At 44.0% G+C, this 12,264-nt stretch overlaps 1 protein-coding gene across 1 annotated transcript in view; it reads right to left on the reverse strand.

Moving 5' to 3' along the window:
* Ext1 (exostosin glycosyltransferase 1) overlaps positions 1 to 12,264 on the reverse strand; it is a 262,248-nt gene that overhangs the window by 100,037 nt on the left and 149,947 nt on the right. The window lies entirely within an intron of this gene.

Below are 12,264 nucleotides of genomic sequence, written 5' to 3' on the forward strand. Positions count from 1 at the left end.
CTCTGGGACAAAGTCTCCCCTTCACGAGCCATCACCTTTGCTGTGGTCATTAGCAGAATATAAAATCAAGAGTTCCCTTTATCCAACGTGGCATCTTTTCTGGAACCTGTCAAAGGGATGCTAACCTAGCATGGCTCTGAGGTGCTTCCCTGACCCCTGACTCGGGCCATTGCTGTCATCAGCAGCAAGCATGCTGACTGCATTTCTCAGCTTCTTACCCTGGGAGGGAAGCAGACGGTGTGAAAGATAACACCTTGGCTTTCCTTCATCGAGGACTCTATCATAATAGAGGTAAAACACATGACCACTTACAGAACAATTCCACACCCATTACGTCTTGTGTTCTTTACAACAATATTGGAGGAATGCATAACTCACTCCATTCTTTTCCAGTGAGGAATGTAGGGCTCTGAGGTTAATAATAGTGAGGATAAGAGTGACCAGACAATTTGCCCACCTCATGCCTGGAGCTTCGGTGGGCAGGTTTACTGCTAGGGCTCTTCCACACCAAAGCTACGCCAGCCTCAAAGCTGAGCCTGAACTTGCAACCAGAGGAAGAAGAGAAGAGCTGGTGTGTCCTATTAATCCCCTTAGGGGCACAGGGATGAATGCTTGCCTCGTTCTGAGCCATCCTTTACAAAGTTTCTCCTGCAAGTTCACAGACACACAAAGGAATGTGCATCTGAGGAACCCGTGCTGTATCAACAGGCTTTCCTTAAGGTTACTGATTATCAGAGTCTTATCAGCCCTTTTCCGCTGACACTGTCCAAGTCTAATGATTCTACGCAAAACATTTAGAACTCTTTATTAAGAAAACTTAATACCGTATATGGTGAACTACCTTCTATACATGTAAATGAAGAGGTGTTATTTAGATCTACTTCTGTTCTTTTAAAGCTCTATCTAGTGTTCTATGTGACCCACATAGTTGGGTCACAATTTTTAAAATCAATCTCCTAATGACAAAGATTTGGATTATCCCAAGTTTTTAACCCTTAAATCAAAACATTTCTTTGTACATTCAAATAAACAATAGACCAAGTCCCCACATGACATAAAGAATGAGATAGTATTTCAGATGAATGTAAAAACTTAAAGCTGTAAGACAGCCAATGACTGTCAAAGCCACTGTACTATAGGCAACCACTGTCTCTGTGTATTTCTTTAATGGAAACTGCTGGGGTTTTTTTTTTTTTGCATTTCTTTCTTTTCCCTCATGGAAAAGATGCCACTCTGCGGGGCCTGAATACTGTCTTGACACAGAACAGTTACTTATACATACATTACAGTAACTTTATGCATGTTGGTGAGGTTGACATCCTCTTGTGTGATTTACTGTCATCTCCTAATAGAAAAGCATTATTTCCATGGCACCTGGTTGGCACCAGGACAGACAAATCCCTGCTGCAAATGTTTCTTCATCCCTCTGCTAGACAAGTCAAATTCTAGAGTCCGTTTCTAATTCAGACTCATTCTGATAACACTCCCCAGGGCAGCAGTGAGCATGTGTGCACACACACACACACACACACACACACACACACACCCATACCCACTCCCACACCCCTCAGAAAATTCAAGGAGCCGCCTCTCTCTTCAAGAGATTGATGCTTCTCAGGACAGAGACCTGCATTTGGTCTGCAGCTGGGTTTTGGAAATGACAATGTATGTATCAGTAAGACTGCAGGACAGGGTGGATTAGAAGTAGGAAATTAGCACTTTACCAATGCACTCTGACTTCCACAGAAAATGTAACCATACTATTTATAAACAGCAACTTCAAAACAAGATCCATAAGAAGGCATACAAATAATTCCAAACAGTCTTTTGAAATCAATGCCTTCTTTCTAACCTTACCGAAACAATATTGGTAACTATACCGATGAGAAGAAAATCAAAGGAGATGATAATGAGGGCTTTCATAAGCTGCCACGATGCTGTAAAGATCTTTTGGTGAGTAGCTTCCTATAGTTAGAGCATTTTATCTTTATCCTAATGCTCATAGGAAAATCTAAAACCCTGTGGATGCTTCTGTAATATTTTCACTTTAATATGCTTTCATAAAATTCTCACTAGAAATTATTGGTCTAAATTTATTTAACTGAGCTGGTGGGATAAACACCAGCAGAGCTCTGGGCCAGCCTGGGGTAATTAGCACATCTGCATCTGCACTTTCCGATTTGCACATAACACTGTTCAGCAGTGCAATGGCTCCCTCAGTCAGGAGACAGAGCTGGCGATGTGGGTCCCTAAACGGGAAACCAGATGGCCCATTTCACAGGTATTTGCTGTGGTCTCAATACATCCCTGGAAACCATCCATGGGAGCTGGGGTACTGGGAAGTGAGTGGTCAGGAGAGTTCCACCTTCAAGAATGGATTGATGCTGATTGCAAAAGGACTCAGGTGCAAGTTCAGTTTCTGTCTCTCATCCCTTCTTGCCATGTGACAATGTTGCAAAAAACAAAAGCCCTGCCTCGAGGCAGTCTCTTTGCCTTGAACTTTTCAGCCCCCAGAATTAGGAGCATTTATACTCTGTTGCTTATAAAGTACCCAGCCTGTGGCGTCTCACTGTGACAGCACAAAATGGACTAAGATGGGGTTGGAGGAGGAACGCTGTTTGTATATACAGTATCTGTGCTCCCTGTGTCTTGCTACAATTCAGCCACCTGTTTGCTGTCCCTCACTAACTGTGCATGTATGGGGTGTTGAATGTGCTCTGTGCCCCGGGTACTAGAGCCCCAGAAATACACAGAAGACCAACTATTGTCAGCATACTGCTGGGGGCCAAGCAACAAGGCCCTTGCCCATGGGCACTAATGTGGGGAGTCCTGTGCTTTTCCCAAACACGAGCCTCCGGTTAGCATAGCCATCTGCCAATCAACTTTCTGCGCTACAAGGACTGCGAACCTTGCATCTATTTTGAGTATACCATTCAGTGGCCAGGCACCTCTGCCTCTGCCCCTTCGGAATCTTGGGCTGCAAAGCCACCATATTGTCAGGAGTGGAGGCTAGACAGAAGTGAGCCATGGCTGGGCAGGGGGCTGGGAAGAGAGCCACAGAAGGGACCCCAGGTCATATTACAGGGAATGGGAGCACAACCCAGGCAAGACAAGGCATCTTGGAATTATCAGTGAGGAATTATCAGTGGTTTTAAGCCATTATTTGAAAGGAGGGAAAGTCCCTTATTACACCCCTGAATAATTATTGGCTTGACCATTAGGCAATTGTAGAAGTGGATTACAAAGCCAATATCTGTGGATCAGTTTGCCTAAGTGAGCCATCTAACATTCTTAAGGAAAATAATAAAAATTCTACAGATGAGCTGAATTCAATACAGCCAACATCCACCAGAGAGCCTACTCTTAACTTTGTCTTATCTATTCTTGGAGAACCAAGCAAGAATGCAACTTTTTATAAAAATAATAAAATAGTACAGTTTATCTTTACTTTCATGGTCATTAAAGTAAAAATTAAGAAGACATCTGAGGTTTTAAGAGCCAGTGAGTAAATATGTATTCAAAGCTCAAGCTTCAAATCACATGGCATGATTCAACTAAATGTTACTTGGAGGATGAGACAGTGTAATATTTTATAAATTGTGATTGCAGACTTTACATATGTCCATGTCAGAATGAGCTTTAAAATTCTGATGTCTTTTAGACTGAATGAGGCAAATCTCATCCTGTTGACAGCTGAGATAGAGGGGGTAGAAGAGTGCAGGAAAGGAAGTAAGCGCTGAAATGCAGTGGGAAAGTAGAGAAAGATGAGAAAGAAAATTCTTATTTTTGATGAGCATGAGTACTGTGATTTTTAAGAGCAAAGTCAGTCTCCAGTTGGTGGCAATTCCTAAGCTGCAGTCTCCTGAGTTCTTCCATTGCATTATCTCCTAAGCAAGCCGAAGTTGTCTTTAACAAAGAAAGCACCATAGAAAATAATCATCATGCAAAATTTCCTGGGACCGGAAAGGGACTCCTGCTTTTTCCTTAGTTACTGAACTTCATGTGTACAGTATGCCTTTATTTAAAGGACATGCACTCCAGCCACTAACTGGGTAGTAACTCTTTCCAAATGCTCCGGGAGGTGGTCATCACTTCCTCTCAGGGACCACCAAGGGAGGAGGAAATAGGCCTATAACCATGCATCAGCTTCTCCACAGCTGGAGTGGGGGATAGGTAACAGGTGAGGCTGGTTCAGAACCGAGCCCTGGCTTCCTCAGTGTGCTCAGCTCTGGACCCAACAGGATCCATGACCCACCCCTTGGATCTGTAAGACGCTCGCGCCCAACACACTGGAGATCAATGGTAAACATCTGTGTCTTCCCATTTGTAAAACACATGCCCACAGTAACAGTCATCCGCAAACATTTTACAACAAGAGAGTGACCGTTATTTTCCTTTCTCTATTTTAAAAATGCAATCACAGCTCGCAAAGCAGCATGCTGGCGGGAAGCAATTCCCGAGAACGGGGACTAATAGAAAAGGCTCCAGCAAAGCCCTGCCTGCAACTCCTCTGGTCCCGTTTCATTAACAGGAACACAGATAACAAATACTAACAGGTGCTCCTTTCATTTGAGATTCCAGAGTGCCTTGAAGATACTCATTAAGTGTGCCGTGGCCTCTGCGAGACAAACCGAGGAGATACATAAAGGCGAATCTTCCCATTCGCCAAAGGGAGAAAGCTGCCCGAAGTTCATATACTTAACAGAGCGGCACCAAGTTTAATGGAGGACACTGTAGAAACATTACCCAGCGCTCTGCAAGCCAGATGCTTTCTTCGGAGGGCCGTTCCCTCGTTGGCAAAATAAGCATAATGATGCCCATTCGGCCAGCTTCCTGAGGTCAGAGTGAAGATCAAATGAAGGAACAGATGTAAAGGGGCTGAGAAAAAGCTGCTGTCCGCACAAATAAAAGCCTTTATTTCTATTATCGCAACCAAATTTAGGTTAGAGCCAGAAAATGCCTTTGGCAAACATTGTCCCCAATTATGGGGAGACTTTCCTCCAAAAGCCTCAGGTATTATTTATTCAAATGCAAATTCTATTTCTGCGATCACATTCCCATAGGGTACAAGAGGAAAGCAGGAAAGCAAAATGTGAGTCAGAGCCCAGGCACAACAATTATCCTTGATTGTAATGTTTGCATATCTTCAATACTCGGAATTTTTTTCATCTGCTAGAAAACATTCATGATAGAAAAAATCACCGTACACTCAAACTGCTCAAACGATTATCTTGCCTTATTCAGATTCTCTCTTCCCATCCAGTTACAAAAATTGTACTTCTAAAATTTTCATTTAAATCCCAGTAAGAACTCTAAACGTTCCCTTTCCAACTGGATTTGCTGCTGGAGGCGATAACCAACTTTGGTCCACAGACAGCAGTTTTGGGAAAGACCAAGGTTTTCCTGAAACTACCTGGGCCACTGCCCTCCTCATCCTGAGATTGCTAAGAGTCTCATATCCTAAAGGAAAAAGAGGGCTCCTCCGTCTATTTGAGTAAGTCAATTAATTAGTGAGTTCTAGTGTAAAAAAGAACTCTGGCAGTTTGCATTAGAACCAAGATAGTATTTTCCTGAGCAACTGACTGTTATGAGAAATGATCAAAAGTCAGTTGCAAAGAACAGCACGGCAAGCTGTTACATTACTAAAGTTAGTAGGTAAACCAAGGTTCTGTTTCATTCTGGAACTTTCACCAAGTTAACTTCCCATGAGCACAGACTTCCCTACAATTGAAGAGTTCTCTACTGTAGGAGTCTTTGAGAGAAGCAGGCTTTGCCTTCCACCAAGGAAGGAGAAAACGGTCAGCTACTTTGCCCTCGGCGACCAGATACAGCAAACGCATGCAGCGCCTCTCGCCTGTTCAGTCTTGTCAACACTGTGTACTGTCCGGAATTCTCCTACAGTTTCTTCTTTCTGGTTAATTTAGCCAGAGTCAGTTTCTACTGTCTGCTGCCAAGAGCCCTCCCTGGATGCATCACAGAATAAAGAGGGGACACTTGGCAATGCTGATATCAGGTGGGACTGGCAGCCCTCAACAGGAAGCTCATTTCGGAGATGACAAGCACCAGGGAGGATACAAGGAGAAAGTGATTAACCCAAAACCACTTGAGAAGGTCTCAGTTCAAAGCTGGTAACAAATGAAGGAAGGAGGAAAGGACAGGGAGAGGGAAGAAGGGTTCAGAAGGAAGGGGCATGGAGACTCAGTAGGTTTAACTGACAGAAGCCATAGGACTAAAGGGAGATCCACTTCCCAGCCTGAGCTCCAGGCATGGATGAGAATGAGGCTGTTCGGTCCGCAGTAGCTGCAGGAAGCCCTGCATTGGAAACCACACTGAAGCCCTGTACTTTATGAATGCATAGTCGGAGTCCCTGGGCACAAAACAGGGGAGGGAATAATGGATTCAAGGTTTGCCTTCACTCCCCCTCCACACACACACACACACACACACACACACACACACACACTGGAAAAGGACTCCCAGGCTAAGAATTAAAGCAGGCAGATGCGGCTCTCATCCTGCCAAGCCGGCAGCCCTTGGATTAGAGCAACTGGCAGCCCTTGGGAATGTGTTAGCAATCCAGGATTTTAGATCTACTGAATCATAGTCTAAATTTTAGGAGAATAACTAAGTGATTCCAATAAAGCCAAATTTAAGAGTGCTTGAATTGGAAAAGAATCCCTCCTCTGTCTCCACTTGACGAGGCAAGTATTTCACGGATGCCCGGGCCATGCATGGCTCTGAGCTGGGGCTACCAGAACTTAGAAGCTGATCAGAGTTCACAATCTAGAGTTCACGGACATATGAGATGTGCTTTATATGTCAGTAGTCCTTGGGGGGGTGGTTTTCTGTAGCTGCCTCAAAAGTCAACAGAACAATACTAACTGAGTGTGAGTCTCAGGGTCACATCATGAGCAGAACTTAAAAGAAATTATCAATTTATGTCTTCATGCTGCATCTTTCCAAATCTGAACACAGAGTCATGCGTGGTCGTCTTGTGTCCTGTGGATCTTACTAACTCCACACTGACCCTCTTGGTTACATCATGCACTTCAGAGAGAAAAAACTGATCACTACAGGCCAAAATAGATAAAGCAGGGAAACCTAGAGGAGTGGGATATCCTACACCACAGCAGACATGGAGAAGGAGAAGTGCTGTGGGGGGAGGAGAAGTCCAGGCATGCTTTGGGAAGCCAGGAAACCTCACCCTTGTCTTATCAAACACGAGGCAAAATGAGCATCCGTGTGTTCTATTTATTGTTCATAAAGGATTTCACAGTAGAGAAAAGAATCAGTAAGACAGTATAAAGGTAAGTGGGTTCTGCATGACACTTGTGCTTGACACAGTTTTGATATGGAATGGGCTCTGATATAGAATGTCCCAAGCTCCACAGCCCATTTCCTTGAAAACCTGAAATTCCTAAGTATGTGGATTTGGGCTCTAAAACAATTAACCATAAACTTAGGGATATGTGCCCATGGAGAGAAAAATAAATCCCAAAATATAGAAATTTAACTGGGGTAGCATTAATAGCATCTACAGTGAGTCTCCCCAGGCAGAAACCAGAAAGGGCTGAAATGCTTCCACAAACATGGTGTCCCTGCCGCTCTGTGTGCAGTTCTAGGACTTGGGAGCAGAGGCTGTGGGGTCTATAAGAATAGGAACCGTGCCTGACTTCATCTCCAATCTTTGCACAGCGTTTAGCACAGTCTTTGGCATATGATTGTTGACAGAAAGAAAGGATTGATGTGCAACAACCACAAACCTTATTGTTATTACAGGAGGAATCTTAGCATCCTGTTCCAACACCGAGACAGAAGTATGTGGAGAGAATTATCTTGTCTCAAAAAAGCCTGCAGACAAATGGCGTCCTAACCTCACAGTACAGTACTCCTCCACCCTCTCCAGCTCCAGAAGGGTTATGATTCCAGTCTGAGAGCGCAGATCTGAAGGACTTATGCCTTAAAAAAAGAAGTTGAACAAAAGAAAACTTTTCATTTCTAGTATCTTGCAATCACCATTTCACATGTTGTCCTTTTAATTTTAAAATTCAGACAACTAAGAACTAAAAAGCTACGCAAACCGCCTCCTGCTAAGTCCAGTCCACAGAAAGGATGGTAAGGGCTGGAGGCCTGTGGGCCGCCACGGCTCAGCACCCGCTCCACCCCAGCCGAATGATACAGGCTGGTAGAAGCATCACCTTGTGATTTTCTCCAAGAACAGACAGTCCATGATCTCAGTAAAGTTCTAAGGTGATCACGTGTCACACCGAGTCTTGTCCTCTACATCATGTTTGTTTTCTATATCTCTACCTTTTTCCTCTTCTCTATTCAGACTATTTTAGAAAGATTTGTGGGTCTCCAAATGGACCTACATTGACTATAGGTTTACAGAGAGCGGACAGAACCAGCAGATCCACCTCTGCCTGCCAGTCTAGAAGCAGGGACAGGCAGCCAGGTAAGCCTCATGGTAAGCCCCATGCATCCCACCTCGGAGGGGCAACCACCTGGGAAAATGCCTGGGGCCCTACAACCAGCTTGTTGGGAGGAATCTAGAGGAATGTGAAAACAAGGGAACAAAAGGCAATATCAGACATCCAGCCCACACAGAACAAGTCTGGGAGATAGAGTCATGGAAGAAAATGGAAGTCACACACCTGAAATCTCTAAGGGCATAGCAACTGAAGTAACAAAACAACTTCATGAGACTGTAAAAGGAATCAGATCAGAAATAATGTCTTGGGTAAAAGAAGAAATCACAAACATAATGAAAGAAATGCTTAGCATGTCTAAAGAAGACGTAGATTTAAAAAAAAAGAGGAGCATAGGAAAATGATGGGAGCCTTGAATTAACAATATAGAAAGGAGTTACAATGCAAGAAGCAGATTCAAGGAGATATCCAGCGGCTTCCAGCATGATGTGCCCTGCAAGATTGATTAAAGTCAATCAAAGGCCAGCAAAACCTCTTGAAAGAGGCTGAGGATGGACTTTCAGACCTTGAGGACAGGGTTGCACTGTTGATCACAGAGGAAAGGCTCCCTTGAAGATAGCGGGAATCCGGAAGTAACAGTTCAGCAGCTGCAGGACGATGCAGGGAGGCATAATTTGGGAGTGATGGGTGTTAGTGAGGAAGTGGGTTCAACACAAATGAAACTAGAGTGCTATTTATGGAGGGAGAGTAGCAGAAGAGTTCCCAAACGTGGGGAGGGGATCTGGCATGCAGATGGCCACCCAGCCATAACCAAAGTAAATCCACACTCAGACACGTGATGGTTGGGATCCCGGAGGTTCAGTGCAGGAGCAGAACATTGGGGGCTGTTGGAGAAAGGAGACAGGTCGCCTGTTGGGAGGGGGGGCAGTCGGAGTCACAGCAGGCTTGTCAGTGAAGGCCACTGGGTTGCGGGGAGTCTGGAGTGAGGAGTTTCAGGTCCTGAAGGGAGGTGGCCTCCAGAATGATGCACCCTGCAAGACTATCTTTCACAGTTGGTGGAGGATAGGATGCTTCCGTGATAGAGGGCAACTAGGGGGATTCCTGACCACCACACCAGCCCTGCAGAGGGTGCTGAAGGATATTCTAGAGATGGATAAGGACGGTCATTCCAGCAACAGCAGCAGAGTAAGATCGCTGAGCAAGACAGGCAACAGAATGAAGGGGAAAAGTGGAGGGCCAAAGACAGGAAAACAGCGTGGCAGAGAGGAACCAGCGTGTGCTGGTTCTGATCATTAATGCAGATGCCTCATTCAGCAATAAAAGGGGACATGAAGAGAGTGGATCAAAAAAGCAAGACCTAGCAATTCACTGTATACAAGAAACACATTTAACTGGAAGGGAGGTTCATAGACTGAAGGCCACAGGAGGAAAAGCAATTGTTCCATACAACAGGGGACCAGAAAAAAAGCAAGGGTAACTTGCTCTTCAACTGCAGAATGGATAAGAAAGATGTGGCATTTTTATACAATGGAAAGCTACCCAGCTATAAAGTAGGATAATCTCAAGGCTCCTGTCGGTAAATGGACGCAACTAGAGGTCATGTTCATGGGTGAAACAGTTTGAACTCGTATGGGTGAAACCCAGCATAAAAAACAGAAGGAGTTAAGGGGATCCAAAAAGCAAAATAGTTGTTGTAAGAGAGATAGGAGAGGAAACTCTTGGGAGGGAAAGGTGGTAACTATTGTTAATTTCTGCTTGTCTTGAAGTCTAGTATTATTTTCACAATTTTGTTAGGTTTAGTTCAGTTCAGTCTTGTTTTGTTAAATTTTACTGCGCCTGATGCTATGGGCAGCTAGTTTGAACATAATGGGATGTATTATGATAATCATGGTTGATTTCCTATTATCTTGTTTTGAAGTTCTATAATGCTTTCATTTGTTTGTTTAATTGGTTTAATTGTTTTGTTTTGTTTGACTTTATTATATGTGATGCTATGAATTTTGAATATGAATACAGCAATTTTGAAGAAAATGAGACATTATGGTAGCCATCGCTGATTTCCTATCATCTTGTTTTGAAGTCCTATCATGCTTTTATTCTTTTGTTTTGACTGGTTTTATTCCATTGTGTTTTATTTGATTTTATTATGTGTGATAGGATGGGAAACTTTTTGAAGAAAATGAGGTATTATAGTAACCACTGTTCATTTCCTGTTATCTGGTTTTGAAGTCCCATAATGATTTCACTCTTTTGATTGATTTTACACTATTTTGTTATGTTTGATATTATTGTGTATGAAGGTATGTTCAACAATTTTGAAGAAAACAAGAGCCATTATGGTAGCCACCATTGATAACCTGTTGTCCTGTTTTGAAGTCCTGTGTTGCTTGCATTGTTCTGTTCTCATTTGCTTTGTTCTATTATGTTTTGTTTTATTCTCTTTAAAACAAAAAATAACTTTTAAAAAGAGGGCTGGGGATGTAGCTCAATGCAAAGGTTCAGGGTTCAAATCCTAATATACACACACTACAGTCTTAATAAGGATAACAAAATATTGTAACAGCACCTAGTGGAATAGTACTGCTATTTGGTCTACTTTTAAAATGAAAAGATCCTCTACCTCTGATCAGATTATTTGCATGTAGGACTGGCTTGGGGAGGGGGGCACCGCATGTGGCCTAAAATGTGACACACGGATCCTGTACTCTCAGGAAGGCCCTGTGCTCAGCTTCAGGTTTTGCTATTTCTTGAAATTCTTATCACTTTCCGAATAGAGGAGTCTGTGGTACTAGACCTATAAATGATGTCATCGGACCAGCTTGCAAGCTCAACCCTGCACACCATGGTCCCAGGGCGGACCTCCCTTTTGCACTCCTGCCATGGATCAATGCGAAGCCAGAAGACTGATGGCCACTGGGTCAGCAGAGCCTGGAACCCAGCAGCCAGTCCCTCCTTAGCCAGGCGCCCTGTAATGACCAGACAGCGCCCTCCTTATCCTACCTCCTCTGACCTTTGGAGCGGGCAAAGGGAGACTCGAGGCCTACGACCTGACTCTGCAGGTGAAGAAGCTGGAGGCCGGTGACTTCAGTGGGAGAACAGTGAGGCACCGGAGAGAGGCGGAGGCCCAGGTGAAGGCTGGGGCTCCTTCTGGGACTTTCAGTTCCAGGGGTCGAGCAGAGGAACAGCACAGGGGTCTCCCCTCCATCTGGGCTTGGCTTCTGCACTGTGCACCTTTCCTGCCCTGTCATAAATATCTGACTGAATGCAGGCAAATGAAGGGAAAAAGGGCCCCAAAACAATAAACTGTATTACTCAGTCTTTCTCAAAATATTTAGTGATTTTTAAAAAATATCTTTTTGGAAAGAATAAAGAAGGAAAAATGCTTCTCTGGAATCACAGACCTGGAAACTGTAATATGACAGTGATGATTGCAGGATTTATCCACCACACAACAATTAAGGGGCGCTGAGGAATCCAGCTCACAGCTGGCTCTCCTATCTCCTACCCCTTGGAAATTAGCAACAGCAGCCCACCCTAGTGGCGCTGGACCCTGTGGGGCCACAGGTGTGGTCTGAAGTCTACCAGACCTGAAGATGGGTGTGCTCAGGGCCCGCATGGGCCTCGGACATGTTGATCAATATTTTAAAAAAAAAACCACTGCATTATGGAGTAGAGCATTTTTATTTTTAGAGAAGAGTAAAAATTGAGAGCATTTCCTTAGGAAGCAAATATCAGTGGCTTCAGTGACATACCCATTAAAACAAACCCACAAATGCCAAGGCCAAAGAGAAAATGGAAATACTCGTGGCCCAGGCTGATTAAATAGCAGGTCAGA

The sequence above is a fragment of the Cavia porcellus genome, unplaced genomic scaffold (genome assembly GCF_034190915.1).
Source record: "Cavia porcellus strain 051 isolate PalLab524CR breed Dunkin Hartley unplaced genomic scaffold, mCavPor4.1 scaffold_10, whole genome shotgun sequence".
NCBI lineage: Eukaryota > Metazoa > Chordata > Mammalia > Rodentia > Caviidae > Cavia > Cavia porcellus.